The sequence below is a fragment of the Pan troglodytes genome, chromosome 7 (genome assembly GCF_028858775.2).
Source record: "Pan troglodytes isolate AG18354 chromosome 7, NHGRI_mPanTro3-v2.0_pri, whole genome shotgun sequence".
In the NCBI taxonomy this organism is placed as follows: Eukaryota; Metazoa; Chordata; class Mammalia; order Primates; family Hominidae; genus Pan; species Pan troglodytes.
In genome coordinates, this window is record NC_072405.2 from 108,690,617 (window position 1) to 108,705,428 (window position 14,812).

The 14,812-nt window shown below is 38.8% G+C and overlaps 1 protein-coding gene across 11 annotated transcripts in view; it reads right to left on the minus strand.

Annotated features, from left to right (window-relative positions):
• The window catches only part of STK3 (serine/threonine kinase 3), a 459,940-nt gene that overhangs the window by 77,514 nt on the left and 367,614 nt on the right, over window positions 1-14,812 (minus strand). The window lies entirely within an intron of this gene.

Below are 14,812 nucleotides of genomic sequence, written 5' to 3' on the forward strand. Positions count from 1 at the left end.
GATTTGACCTGGTACATAGCTGCATCAAGAGTCAGGAGTTTCAGGGCACCGACATCCTTAGCAAAGCCTCCCAGGCTGGAGACCTGTGACATGCTAGTCAGGCATTGCCACCAACAATGAGATTGGAAGGGACAGCTTCCCTGAGAGGCACATTTCTGAATGACATCCAGAACTGAGGAAAGCTTGCCAGATATTCCCCTCAGGTAATGACTAATGCATGAACCAGTTCCCAGGTGAATAATGTCAAAAGGAATCACTATATAGGCCCCCAATCCCTCTGAGGCAGGGTTCAGTGGAAATCACACACTATTAGGCATCAGAGCAGCGGTCAATACATGCGCACACAGTTGGGTCGGCAGGTATTACTTTATACTAGTTAGAGAGATAGGCTTAACATTAATTAATGTCTCATTGCTGATCCTCTAGCAAAATCTAAACCCCAAACCCAAGCCTGAGCCCTTCATTTAAATGTATCCTCTGTGGCCAGCTCAGCACAATGAAGTCTGCATACCGATTCAGCCCTGCGGTTCACTGGCTGGATCTCAAATGAAGCTGGCAGCGCATGTGCTGGTGTGGGAAGAAGAGCTTGCAGTGTGCATTTGTCATCTGCCATGCACTAGCAGTGAGATATTGGGCACAACACGGCACCTCTCTAGCCTTCAGGGAAGAGGTGATGCCTGAGCTAGGCCTTGCAGGGAGAGGAGGGATATCAGAGGGAGGATGTGCATACTGATTCCTGGAGGCAGGACCAGGGATAGCTGCTGCCAGCATCAAATCTGCTCCAGCGGGCCAGTCTAGCCCCAAAGGGATAAAGGAGTTGAGGGTAGGCTGCTCCTGGGGCCCTCCTGAGAGGCACAGACGGACAAAAGGTTGGGGACTGGGAGATGGCAGGAATCCAGACCGAGAGTGTGACCAGAGGCCCTGAGAGCCCCGGACACAGGCAGGGCCTTTCAGCTCCAGCTCCAGCTCCTGGGCTGGCAGTCTTAAGGCAAATTTCTCCCATTTCCATTTTTTAAAAATTTATTTTCTAAATTTTAATTGTGATAAAATAGCAGAAAATTTACTATTTTAAGTGTCTAGTTTGTTGGCATTAAGTACATTCGCATTATTGTGCAACCATCACCACCATCCAATTCCAGAACCCTTTTCATCTTGCAAAACAAAAACTCAGTGCCCATTAAACAATAGTTCCTCATTCCCCAATCCCCTGTCCCTGGTTCAGTTTTCTATTCAATTTTATTACATAAGCACGTGTGTGTGTGTGTGTGTGTGTGTACCATTAACCAGTGGTACAGTGCAAAAAACTTACATAAATCTTCATTAAAATTCTAGGTCAGACATTTACTACTGTGAGAATTCGGTTAAGTAACATCTTTCTGAACATTTGTCTTCTCAGCTAAAATCTAAGGAGGAGGATGATGACGTTAATAGCTAACATTCACTAGGCACATGTCCGTGCATTTCCCTTTCTCAAAAACCCTATAAAATAGGTTCTAGTATAATTTTCACTGGTAGATGAGGAATCAGAAGCACAGAGATGTATCCCAAGGCCACATTTAACATCTACCTTAGAGAGAAGGTCACTGTGAAGAAAGTGCCAGGCACAGAGCCCATGCTCAAAAATGAGGGTTCCCGTTGCCTTTTTCAGGAGTCCTTACCAGGTGCGGTTTATATAGTCTATGTACGGAGCATCCTTTGTGCAGCAATGAGTCTAGAGTCACTGCATTTTAGTCTTCACCACAACACTAGAAGGTAGATATTTTAAATGTAGTTTCAAAATGTGTTAATTTGTAATTCCACAATAGTTGAAATCAAAGAAATCAAACCTTACAGGGAGAACTCAAAATTCACATGACTACCGCCCTCTAAACTCAGTCCCTGCTCCAGAGTAACTACTCTTATTGCACTGGTGTACTGTATGTCTTCCCAGACCTTTCTATGAATAGACACATCTTTATACCCAGAGAATTGAAAAATGCTTTTGCAGCTTGCTCTGTTCTGGAAACTTCTCAATATCACTCAGAGATATTTTTCCATATCAGTTCATAAAAATCAACCTCATTCTTTTTCACTGCACAGTGTGGTTGTATCAAAGTTTATTTAGCCACCTCCTTCTGATGACCAGTTACTGAGGTGGGCAATATCTTCCTTTGGGCCTGGGTACCTTTTCCAAGGCCATCTGACTGGCAAGTGGCAGAGCTGGGTTCTAGCCCCCTCGTTTCTGGCTCCAAAGCCAACAGCCATCACCATTATAGTGTAAATCAGCACAAACATAAAGTCTGTTTTCAAGTCAGATGGAAACTCAGTAGTTACTGACTACATTTATTTGTTCAATGCTCACTTATTTATTGAGCATCCACTATGTACTATAACCAGTGGTGGAGAATCTCCACCTTGAAGTGTCTCCCCTCTTGGCTTCCAACTCCATCTCATGCCTCCTGGCTTGTTGTCAAATTTGCTGGCCATCCCTCTTGCTCCACTGCCCCCTAAAATTTTATTTTTGTTCCCTTTTTGTTTCCTCACTTGGCACAGCTCCCGTGGGCCTTTCCATCCATGCCTCTGATTACTAAGTCTTCATTTCCAGGTCTCCCTCTCTCATCCAGCTCCAGACCCATGTTTCCAGCTGCCCCCAGGATACCTGCTCCTGCATATCCCATAGCCATCTAAAATTCAACACGTCCAATTCTGGACTCATTCTCGCATCCCTGAAACCCACTCCTATTCCAATAAACTGCATCACTGCTTTGGGGCGGCCCAAGTTGAGTTTGCAGGGCTAACTTCGTCTTCTCACTCTTCTTTGTCCCACAAATTCATTTAGTGAACCAGCTCCATTGGCTCAATTTCCTAAATAGTTCTGGGATCTTCCCTCTCTTCTCTAACACCACTGCCCTATCATAATTCAAGCCCCCAGCCCCTCTCCCTGAACTAGAACAAAAGCCTTCCCCTCTCCAATTCTCCAAGCTCCCAAAGCACCTCATCCATTCCTGTTATCCCTCATCTCAGCACTCGGAACTTACAGGTCTATGTCTGGTCGAGGCATGGGCCATAGTCCAATCATCTTAATATCTCTGGTACATAAGTGTTTAGACACAGTTTCCCTGAATGTTTGCTGAAGAAATGTTAGCACCAATGGCACTTCCAGAAATGCTAGATAAAACCACCAAGGTGCGTTATTTCAGGCCCTCACCTTTTACATTATGGTTTTAGGGAAAGTGTAGGAATAAGGACAGAGCAGAATGTCTGTTCCTACATCTGCATGTGTGCTGAAGCTGACTGAGCACTTCTTACTGTTAAACTCGTTCCTCAGTGTTGCGGCTTAGCAGCATTACGAATAATATCATTTCCACTATCTCTGTGTGGTAGCTGTTGGTCTGTCATTCACCCTTGATTTTTGCATTGTAATTGCACATATAACAAATCTATAAAATAAAGAACTAGAACTGGTAGCAAAAAGATATATTATTGCATTAACTGTGCTGCTTGCAAGTATGTTTTTATCTTCTCAACACCTCGACTGAGGATTGTATGTATTCTATAAAGCACTTTTTAGTACTGTGGTTGGGTCCTCACAGTGCAGGAAGTCCTGAGACTATTAAGATATCCCTCAATATTCACACAGATTTCTGTACCAACGACCACAGAATTATAGGAATAAAAATTAAACTGGCTCTTAGCTAAAGCAAAAAAAAAAAAAAAAAAAAAAAACAACAAAAAACCCAGACTCTGTTTTTCTCATTTTTGTAAAGCAGATGTGAGGCATCTGTCTGTTTTGTGTGAATTAAACGGTCTAGACATGCTTTCTAAAGAACTCCAGAGATGTGACTATTTTCATTCCATAAGACAATAGAGAAACTCATGTCTCTCCCTTTAGAAACTGGGGTATATTCTTTCAGGCCTGACAATGTAGTTGAATTCAGGAAATACAGCAGTATTTGCCACCTAAATTTTCACTTTCAATTGGATAATTATTTGTTCAAGGCCAAAATAAATGCTTCCCAAGCTTTCAGGGTATTGGCTATTGAGTAATCTAACTCAGGTTTGGGCGATAACAGGTATGATTTTGTGAATGGCAGTTTGTTTCCAATGTATTTCTCTGCCTGTATCTATGTTCATGAGTTTGCTTGTCTTCCCAACCACCCTTCCAGCAAACACTGAATGACAGTGGCAACATAGTGATGAGCAAGATAGACACAATCTGTGTCCTCATGGAGGCCAGCAAAGGCATTTAGTAGTTAAAAATTGGGTTTCTAAGGCTTCTTAACCATAGGCTGGGCATGGTGGCTCACGCCTCTATTCCCAGCACTTTGGGAGGCCAAGATGGGCGGATCAGTTGAGGTCAGGAGTTTGAGACCAGCCTAGGCAACATGGCGAAACACTGTCTCTACTAAAAATGCAAAAATTAGCTGGGCATGGTGGCACGTGCCTGTAATCCCAGCTATTCGGGTGACTGAGGCAGGAAAATCGCTTGAACCTAGGAGGCGGAGATTGCAATGAGCCGAGATCACACCACTGCATATTTCAAATGTAGTTTTAAAGTGTGTTAATTTGTAATTCCACAATAGTTGAAGACATGCATCATAAGAAATCAAACCAGGGCGACAGAGCAAGACTATGTCTCTAAATAAATAAATAAGTAAATAAATAAATAAGATTTCTTAACCATTTGCTTAGATCCAAAATTTAAATCACGTTTATTTTACCTATGGTTCCTCCACCCATCATTTGACAAACGTTTATTCAGCATTACTTTGTCAGGGCCTGTGCTGGTGCTACAGAGATGAGGAAAACATGGGCACAGTCCTGGCCCTCAGGCAGCTTACAGTCAGCAGAGAAGACAGAAGAGTAAGTAGATACCATAATGCAATACAGAAAGTGCGGTGACAGTGATCTATATCTGGGTATACAGAGGAGGTGTCCCTGAGCTAAGCTGAAAGGATGAGTAAGACTTGGTTGCCTCAATTTCAGGAGGGTGGGCAGGAGCTAGGCAGATGTAGGTCACTTAAAGGAATGTCAAGAGATGAGGAGAGGGAGGTGGGGCCCTGGTCAGAGAGGCTTTAATGACCCTTATCCTGCATATGATGGATATTCACTGCATCCTGGATTCACATGCTGGCAGATGGAGCAGGGTGAGATCGACTGAGGAGGAACAAGCCTGGCACAGAGCCCAGTTAAGGGGCTGCTGCGATATTCCGGCAGGAGACAATGAGGCCTGAAGGATAGTGGAGGTAGAATAGAGGACACGGATTTGGGAACATCTTGGAAGACTGAACTGGCAGAGGTAGAATGGCATGGGGTGAAAGACAATGAAGATTTAAGGGGGACTCCCGGGTTTCTAGCATTAGTGATTGGATGGAAGATGGTGGCACCAACTGGACAGAAAATACAAGGGGAATGGCGTTTGGTCATGTTGAACTTGAGGTACGTGTGGGACCTTAAAAATGCAGATGTGAAGTTTTAAGGAGAAGTTTGGGTCAAAGGCAGTAATTTGGGAACCATTTGCACATGAGTTACTAAACTGAGTTTGAGCCACCAGTAAATATTAAAAACATCACAAAAGATGGGCCTGCAGGAGTTACCCCTGTGTTTACTCTGAGAATAGTGATAATTGAATATTGCTGTTGAATTCAATTTTGATGGCATGCTTCCCTATGGGTGCCATTAGAGAGACACTTCTTATCTTGGTACTAAGAATAGTTGGCTTTCTTCTGAGCAACAGAGTATACTTTTATCTTTTGTTTTCTGTAGTTCAAAAACTTTTATTTTTATGATTATAATATAGCTTAATACAATGTATTCATTTTTTAAAGCGTACAGTTCCACGGTTTTTAATATATTCAGAGTTCTGCAACCATCACATAATCAATTTTAGAACAATTTCATCACCTCCCCCAAAAATCCTGTCCCCATTATTTTATTCCTTTTTATTGCTAAATCATATTCCCCAGAATGGATATACATTTCATTTATCCATTCATCAGATGATGGATGCATTTAGCTAATAGAATGTCACTGTCAAATACAAATGTCATGCAAACTACAAATGTGAGCTACATATATAATTTTATATTTTCTAGTAGCCACATTTTTAAAAAGTAAAACAGATGAAATTAATTTTAATAATATATTTCCACCAAACATATCCAAAATATTATTATTTCAACACATAATAAATATAAAAGATTATTGAGATATTTTACTTTTTTTGTATTTTTTTGTATTTTCACAGTAAAATATCATATGTCGTATCTTTTCTCATTTGTTCTTAATTTAGGCTATTTTATTATGCTTTATGCATCCTTCTTTGTAAATTGCCTTAATTAAAAATGGAAAATGCTGATGGCCTCAAGAAGAAAACTGCTGACAAAAAGAAGATAAGCTTTTCACTCAGAGCATGCAGATAGTGAACTGATTTGAGGAACTGAATATAAACCTGTCTCCTCAGAAGCTGTTGCCAACTCTCTACCTACCTCTCTCTGCCCCTTTTTCCCCAACACCTAACCTCAGCAAGCCTCTGCAGACATCACTATTTCTAGATATTTATTAAACAGTAGAATTGAGTACAGCTGAGTGTGACCAGTATCTAAAGGCACCAGAAAATAGGCTAGCTCCAACTGGTGTTAATTTATCTGGAAAACATTCAGTGATTTGGGAAAACAAAAACAAAAACAGACCACATGATTCCATGACCTCTCCTAAACTGCAGGGCAGAGAGAGTAAGCAAGACAAACTACCCTCACTGCTTTAATTGTGTAATGAACTTTCTCAGACACCGAAAGGTATGCTAGACATTCTTTCTCATCTCTGTCTTTATATATGCTTTGCCCTCCTCAAAGTGCCTTTCTCCCTTTCCTGACTTACATGCCTCAAGACTCAGTTCAAATATCTCATTAGTGAAGACTTCCTCTATTCCTACTCCTGTAGGGCTTTGTTTACATCTTTCTTATTGCAATGACCACACGTGGGTGTCCATGCCTGTACCAGGCTATAAGCACCAGCTCTTGGGTAGGAACAAAGCTGCCTTTATTTCTGTATTTCACACTTAGCTTAGACACTGGCACATAGTTGGTGCTTAATAGATGCTTGTTGATGAGTAAAGAAAGTGCAAGTCATGGGTACTCATGGGTGCCAGGTAGTGTTTGAAGGGTTTTCTGTGCATCTCTCATTTACTTTTCATAACCCTCTGAGGTTGTCTCCTCTGCTTGATAAAGAAGGTAAGACTTCTGATCATTAGAGAAATGCAAATCAAAACCACTGAGATACCATCTCACATCAGGCAGAATGGCTATTACTAAAAAGTCAAAAAATAACAGATGCTGGCGAGGTTGCGGATAAAAGGGAATGCTTATATACTGTTGGTGGGAGTGTAAATTAGTTCAACCATTGTGGAAAGAGCTAAAAATAGAACTACCATTTGACCCAGCAATCCCATTACTGGGTATATATGCAGAGGAATATAAATCATTCTACCATAAAGACATATGCACACAAATGTTCATTGCTGCATCACTCACAATAGCAAAGACATGGATTCAACCTAAATGCCCACCAATGACAGACTGGACGAAGAAAATACGGTATATATACACCATAGAATACCATGCAGCCATAAAAAAGAATGAGATAATGTCTTTTGTGAGGACATGGATGGAGTTGGAAGCCATTATCGTTAGCAAACAAACACAGGAACAGAAAACCAAATACCACATGTTCTTGCTTATAAGGGGGAGCTGAATGATGAGAACACATGGACACATAGAGGCGAACAACACACACTGGCGCCTACTTCAGGGTGGAGGGTGGCAAGAGGGAGGGGAACACGAAAAATAACTATTGGGTACTAGGCTTAGTACCTGAATGATGAAATAATCTGTACAACAAACCCCCATGACATATGGATTTACCTATGTAACAAACCTTCACATGTGCCCCCAAACTTAAAATAGAAGGTTAAAAAAAGAAGGTGAGACTTATAAAAAGGATTAAGGAACTCACTCATGGCCATGCAGTAAGTTAGGCAGCAGAGCTTCAAAGATACCTACCTTTGAGGACTTCCAATCTGTAAAAGATATAATCTTTCTTATATTTTTATAACAACCTCAAGAACTAAGGAAATGAATTGACTTCTAATTGGACAGAGTAAGGATAGGCCTCTTCTGTCAGAAGAAATTGTTTTCTCTCAGGCAAGTTAGAAAAGAATACCACAGACAAATATTGCATGTATTTGTATATATCGTATTGCATATATACTATATATATAGTATCTATATATTGCAATACTATATATAGTATCTATATATTGCAATACTATATATAGTATCTATATATTGCAATACTATATATAGTATCTATATATTGCAATACTATATATAGTATCTATATATTGCAATACTATATATAGTATCTATATATTGCAATACTATATATAGTATCTATATATTGCAATACTATATATAGTATCTATATATTGCAATACTATATATAGTATCTATATATTGCAATACATTATGTTGCATGTATTTGTATATATTTGTAAAATATATACAATATTATATATATGTTTGCTATCATTGCTGTGGATGAATGTCAGGGAACTGAGCAAGGCACCAGGATTCATTGAACAAGATTAAAAAACTAGCAACCCATTAGATTACTGTGAAATTGAAATAATTTTACATTAAGAACTTTGTATGTAACTAACCTGCACATTGTGTACATGTACCCTAAAACTTAAAGTATAATAATAATAATAATAATAATAAAGCAATATAAACTGAAAAAAAAAAGAACTTTAAAAACATTCTGCTTGGACTTTTTTGACTGCCTGACACATTCAAATTCAAATCAAACTCCAAATCACTACTTACTTGTTAAAGCAATTAATTTACTCTCAGAATCAAAAAGCTTTGCTGAAACTTTTAAAGGTCCATTTCATTCATTCATTACTATCAGGCTGTAATATCACATATAATTTTTAAAGATGACATGCTAAGCATGCAAACTGATTTATGGTCGTCAGCTGGTGTGCTTTTAAAATAAACTCCTATATACTTTATGGAAGGACAACAGAGAAGGAATTCATGAATTTGCACACTGATTGATTAATAATGAAACAATTCCACATTTCAGATTCCTCCATGTACCTTGTTTTTCCTTGACATCAAAGACTTCTGTTCCAAGTACTATATGTCTTTTCATTCAAATGTTTTGCCAAGAATATTTTCTTTCCAAATGGGAAAGAAAGCTGTCATAGAATAAGTGGAAAGGCTGAAAAATGCACAGGTGCAGGAGTGCCCTATCTAACATGGTCGGTATACACTGAACATCAGGGAATATTTAAAAGCTCAGTGCTTTAGTATCAGGTTTTATTTAGCTTCCACTCAACTAATTACAGTTCACCTTGGACATTCTATAAAAATTTAAAAGACAACTAGTTGCTTGGTTTAAACATAGGCAGGCACTGGATTTTCTACCAGAAAAATTTTGAACTGATTAATTCTTAGTGCTGTCTCATAAAATGACATAGACTCACTTTTCTGTTGAGGAAACGTGGGGTATGACATAGATTTGTGATTTTTGGTTAAAATGTCATTTGTATCATGCTAAAAACTATTTTTCTTTGCTCTCATCTTTTTTTTCCTTCATATCCTTCTCTTTCTATAGAAAACATTAAGTAACTTATGAATAGAATAGTAAAAATGGAAAAATACAGAGAGGTAGATATTTTTATAAGAAATTCTTTCTGATGTGTTGGCTGACCTGGGACTGAAAGGTGCTTGCCTGGTAAGCTTGAATCAGTTTTTGTGTTAATGTGATTTGAAAACAGGTTGTGAGGACAGGAGGTGTGAGGGCCAAAGGTACTGTGATGTTCTCTATCTTGGCTCCTTCCAGAAGAAGAAGAAGAGAAGTTATCTCAGTCTCTGGGAACCTTATATTCTAGAGTTCCCTTTCCTCCTGGATGGTAATATTCCCATACAGAAGATTCCAGCAATTGAACTACAACTCACCTTGATACATATTGCCATATTTGACACTCACAAGAACTCTGTAAGAAGATACACAGATTACACATGGTTGATCAGATGTTTTTTAGTGGAAGAACCCATGCCTCCAGATATTTCCTTTAAAAAGGTATTTTCAGTTGTTATAAATATAGGATCAGAGAAATGTAGATATATACAGCATAGAATCCTACAAACTATTAAAACATAAATTTAATTTTGAACTTCCTGGGACCAAAGCAAATTGAGGCCAAGTCAATGACATGGTTCATATTTGTAAGGACCAAGAACGATGAAACTTCAGTGAAACAAAACTTTAAGGACATAAATTTGATATTTCCTGATGGGTCATCACAAACGGGGCAACTTATGCTGGCCTTAACAATATCCTTACAATAATCATCTTAAAGAGGAGGGGGAAAGTTTAGCATAAGATAATGTTATGATTTGGATGTGTTTGTTCCTGCCAAAACTCATGTTGAAATTTAATTGCCAATGTACCAGTGGTGGGAGGAGGTGCCTTTAGGAGGTGATTAGGATGTTAAAATAGAGTAATGCCTTTCTCTTGATACTGCGTTAGTTCTCCGGAAATGGATTGGTCTCTGAGTGAATGGGCTATTCTAAAGAAAGATGTCCTCTCATATTTACCTCTTTTCAAACACACTCGCTTTCCCTTTTGTTTCTCCGCCACACTGTGACACAGTATGAGGCTCTCACCAGAAGCCAACCAGATGCCAGCATCATGGTTCTTGACGTTCCCAGCCTCTAGAGTCATAAACCCAATAAAACTCTTTTCTTTAAATTACCCAGTCTCAGGTATTCAATAAATTACCCAGTCTCAACCATTATAGCAACACAAAATGGACTAAGATATACAACTTTCTTTCCTCCGTGTATAGAGGATACTTTAAAAAAATTGAGCATGATAGATTCTCCTCAGTGCAAATCACCACCAGAGAGTAGGTCAGGCCCTTACGAGAAGGCCTAACTGGGTTCTAGGTGACTCTAATTCACTTTCGAAGTAACAATCAGCTTGCTTATCAAGGAACAGAGCCCCCTTCTTCATTCTTGCAAAAACATGGCACTAAACTAAAAAGAGTTAAAAGTTTGTTTTTTAATTTAGTATTTACGTGTCATATGTCAAGAACTTTGCTAAATATTGTACATGTCCTAGAACATTTGATCTTCCCAATTGCTGTATTACAGATGAAGATATTGAAACACAGAATGATTAAATGGTTATTTCTGCCCAAGACAACAAAAGTGCAAAAGAACAACTGGGATTTGAACCCAGATCATTTAATTTCTGACGCCAGGCTCCTTCCGCCATGCTGATTAATGTTTCTCTAAAGCAATCATTATCAAAGAAAGACTGATAAGGGAGAGAATATAATACATTATCATTTACAACAAAACATAGATTTCAAGGCACAAGAACGCCACGTATATCCTAAAATAATAAAAGAAAAAAATCTTGTACGACTCATCTTGGAAGCTTGAATGCATGCACCCTGCATCCTTTTTCTACATGTAGGAAGGATGCCATTTCAGAAAATATAGATTCCACTGAAATGTGAAAGAGGTAAAGTCAGCCAACAACAGTCCTAAGTTGTAACTGAAGAGCCATCAGCAAGCAGGCTCAGCAACCCTAACATTCTAAAGCCAGACCTCCTGTTTATTAGGCTATGTGGTCTAGTGGAAATGCAAAGATTTTAGAGACAGATGGGAGTGTTAAGGCCACTACTGGCATTAACTAGCTGTGTGACCTCATTTAATCTCTCTAATTCTTTCTTTTCAGTCCTCCCTTTCTTTTTCACTAAAGGGAATATGCATCTTCTTGTGGAGGTTTGAGATGGTGTATCAAAAATGCATGGGTTAGTAGATGCTCACAAAATTATTATTATTGTTGTTATGGTGATTATGTGGATGCCAAGGAGAAAGACAGCCTGTATGACTAATGACAATTTTTTTTTGTTTGAGCTCATGGCGTTCAATGAAACTTTAATACCAAATTATATCTAATATACTGGCATGCATTGTGGGGAAACAAGATGGATAAACACCAAGTCTCTGCCGTCAGGAACTTTACAACCCATAAATAAAATAATGATATAGAGAGTTTGGAAGTAGTTCAGTTTGTTGGCGGAAAGGGCTCAAATAAAACAATAATGGAGATAAGGTCATAAACGTCAGTTGAGGCCTGTTGCAGGTCTTGAATACCAGGAGACAGAGTTCATTCTCAACTTGGCAAAATTCTGTGAGCAGAAAAGCAATTAAAAAATCCTAATTTTTATTTAGGTAGCTTTATCAAGTGAAGAAAGTGGTGGCAAAGAGTCTGACTAATGATGTGGTCCAGTGTGAGAAGAGCATGAAGTAGGAATTGTTTTTCCAAGATTGGTGGAAGAATTGAGCTGGTTCTCTGCTTCCCCTCTTGGAGTCTTTCTGGGACCCCAAAAGGAAGTAGAAGGTAGTTGGCTGAGGTTGAAGGTGGTTTGTATGGAATAGGGCAAAACTGACTGACTCCCTGGAAGTCACCACTCAGTGGCATCAGACTGCCCAACCAGGGTCTGTAAAACTTCCTTGGGTCCAGGTCCCATCATGTTGCCCAAACGGCAAAGAAAAATAGTTCTCATTAGATTCCAGATTCCTAGTCTTTCAGGCCAAAAAAAAAAAAAAAAAAAAACCAAAAAAAAAAACCCTGGTACTCCAAAATTGCATTTTGATGAAATATCTAATTAAATGCCTATGCCTAATAATGGTTTAGTAATGTGATATAACTCCAATTATTTTTCTTTAATGATATTCTACTTAGAATGTTATTAGCATTTTCAGGATTTATTTTAATCATTAATCTTTAACATACAGGATAGGAAATGAAAATAGCAATCCTATTGAATGCTAATCAGTAATTTGAAAAGATTTCCTGTGACTAAGTTAAAAAACATCTTATTAATGTATTATATAATTTGTTACAGAACTGCACATCCTTCAGTGAGTAAAGCATGATTTTGAACACTGGGGAGGTGATTCAGTAAATAAGCGGAGGAAAAATATAACAGCGGTAAGTAATGTATTTAAGGTTGTTCATCAAAGCGTCTGACATATAGTAAGTGCCCCGAATAACAGGTGTTATTATTTTGAAATCCATTTGAATACACTTTCTTCTCCAATTTGTATTTGCCAAATTAGCTCATACTTTGAACATAAAACTATTTCTGCTAAAATAAGCTAAGTGTATTGTAAGTCTGTAGAAATGAGTCATCTAAGTTCATTACACCAAAGAAAAAACTTTATCATCTACAGGACAATATATACAATGATGCTAGCTTTTCAGCAAGATGAAACCCTGATTCACTAGCTTCAGTTACATTCACGATACTGTATTTATTAAAGGATGGGGTGTGCAGAAAAGTACACTTACCTATTTTTGGAAAGTTCCCAGCAACCAGGTTAAAATAGGTTTCTTCTTAAACTCATTAAAATAACTAGAAAACTGTCTTTCCTAAGCGTCATGATTAATCAAGGCTTAACTAGACTTGAAGATTTTTTTTTTTTTTTTTTTGAGACAAAGCCTTACTCTGTTGCCCAGGCTGGGGTGCAGTGGTGTGATCTCAGCTCACTGCAACCTCCGCCTTCCAGGTTCAAGCGATTCTCCTCCCTTAGCCTCCCAAGTAGCTGGGATTACAGGCGCCTGCTACCACAATCAGCTAATTTTTGTATTTTTAGTAGAGACAGGGTTTCACCATGTTGGTCAGGCTGGTCTTGAACTCTTGACCTCAAGTGATCTGCTGGCCTCAGCCTCCCAAAGTGCTGGGATTACAGGCATGAGCCACCAAGCCTGGCCTAGACTAGATTTCTTTCTTGTTTTTTTTTTTTTTTTTTCCGAGACAGAGTCTTGCTCTGTCGCCCAGGCTGGAGCGCAGTGGTGTGATCTTGGCCCACTGCAACCTTCTGCCTCCTGGGTTCAAGTGATTCTCCTGCCTCAGCCTCCTGAGTAGCTGGGATTACGGGCATGTGCCACCACGCCCAGCTAATTTTTGTATTTTTAATAGAGATGGGGTTTCACCATATTAGTCAGGCTGGTCTCGAACTCCTGACCTTGTGATCTGCCTGCCTCGGCCTCCCAAAGTGCTGGGATTACAGGTGTGAGCCACTGCACCCAGGCAGATTTCTTTCATGGCTTGTGATTCTTCAAAACATATCTTAAATTCCTTTGACTGGTAGGGGCAAAGAGTAAGAAGATAGGAAAAATTTAAAAGTAGGTCATCCTAAAATGTTTTGGAGTTTCCTAGGGCTCTAAAATAAAACAATGCCCATTCCTCTTAATTCTCTTAAATATATGTATTTGTGTACATACACTTAAATAGACATAGATATAATAGGATATAAAGTCTAACGGCAGAAAATTGCAATGTGAGTGGAACACTTGACATATTAAAAGGAGGACTCTCGAGATTGAATTGAGTGGTTAACAGGCCTCGCTGAATTAATTTGCATACATTTTCTAATTTAGCAAACTGAAGAGAAATCATCTTCATAGGTTTCTTGTCCATGTCATGTAGGTGGTTTTGCTTGGATGACAGCAAATCAGTCATTTGATTCCAACAAATCAGGCAAGATATCGAACAGGTTAGTAAAAAGAAAAATAATTAGGAAAAGAAAAAAGGGCAGGGTGTTTCAGTTGATCAACTCACACAACTGTCCCCAACAGACTCCAGTATAGATTTGCTGAAGCATATATTGTAAATTCAGTTCTTCATTTTTTAATAATCTTTGTATGTTTCATACTTATCGTTCTTTTTATAATCTTATAA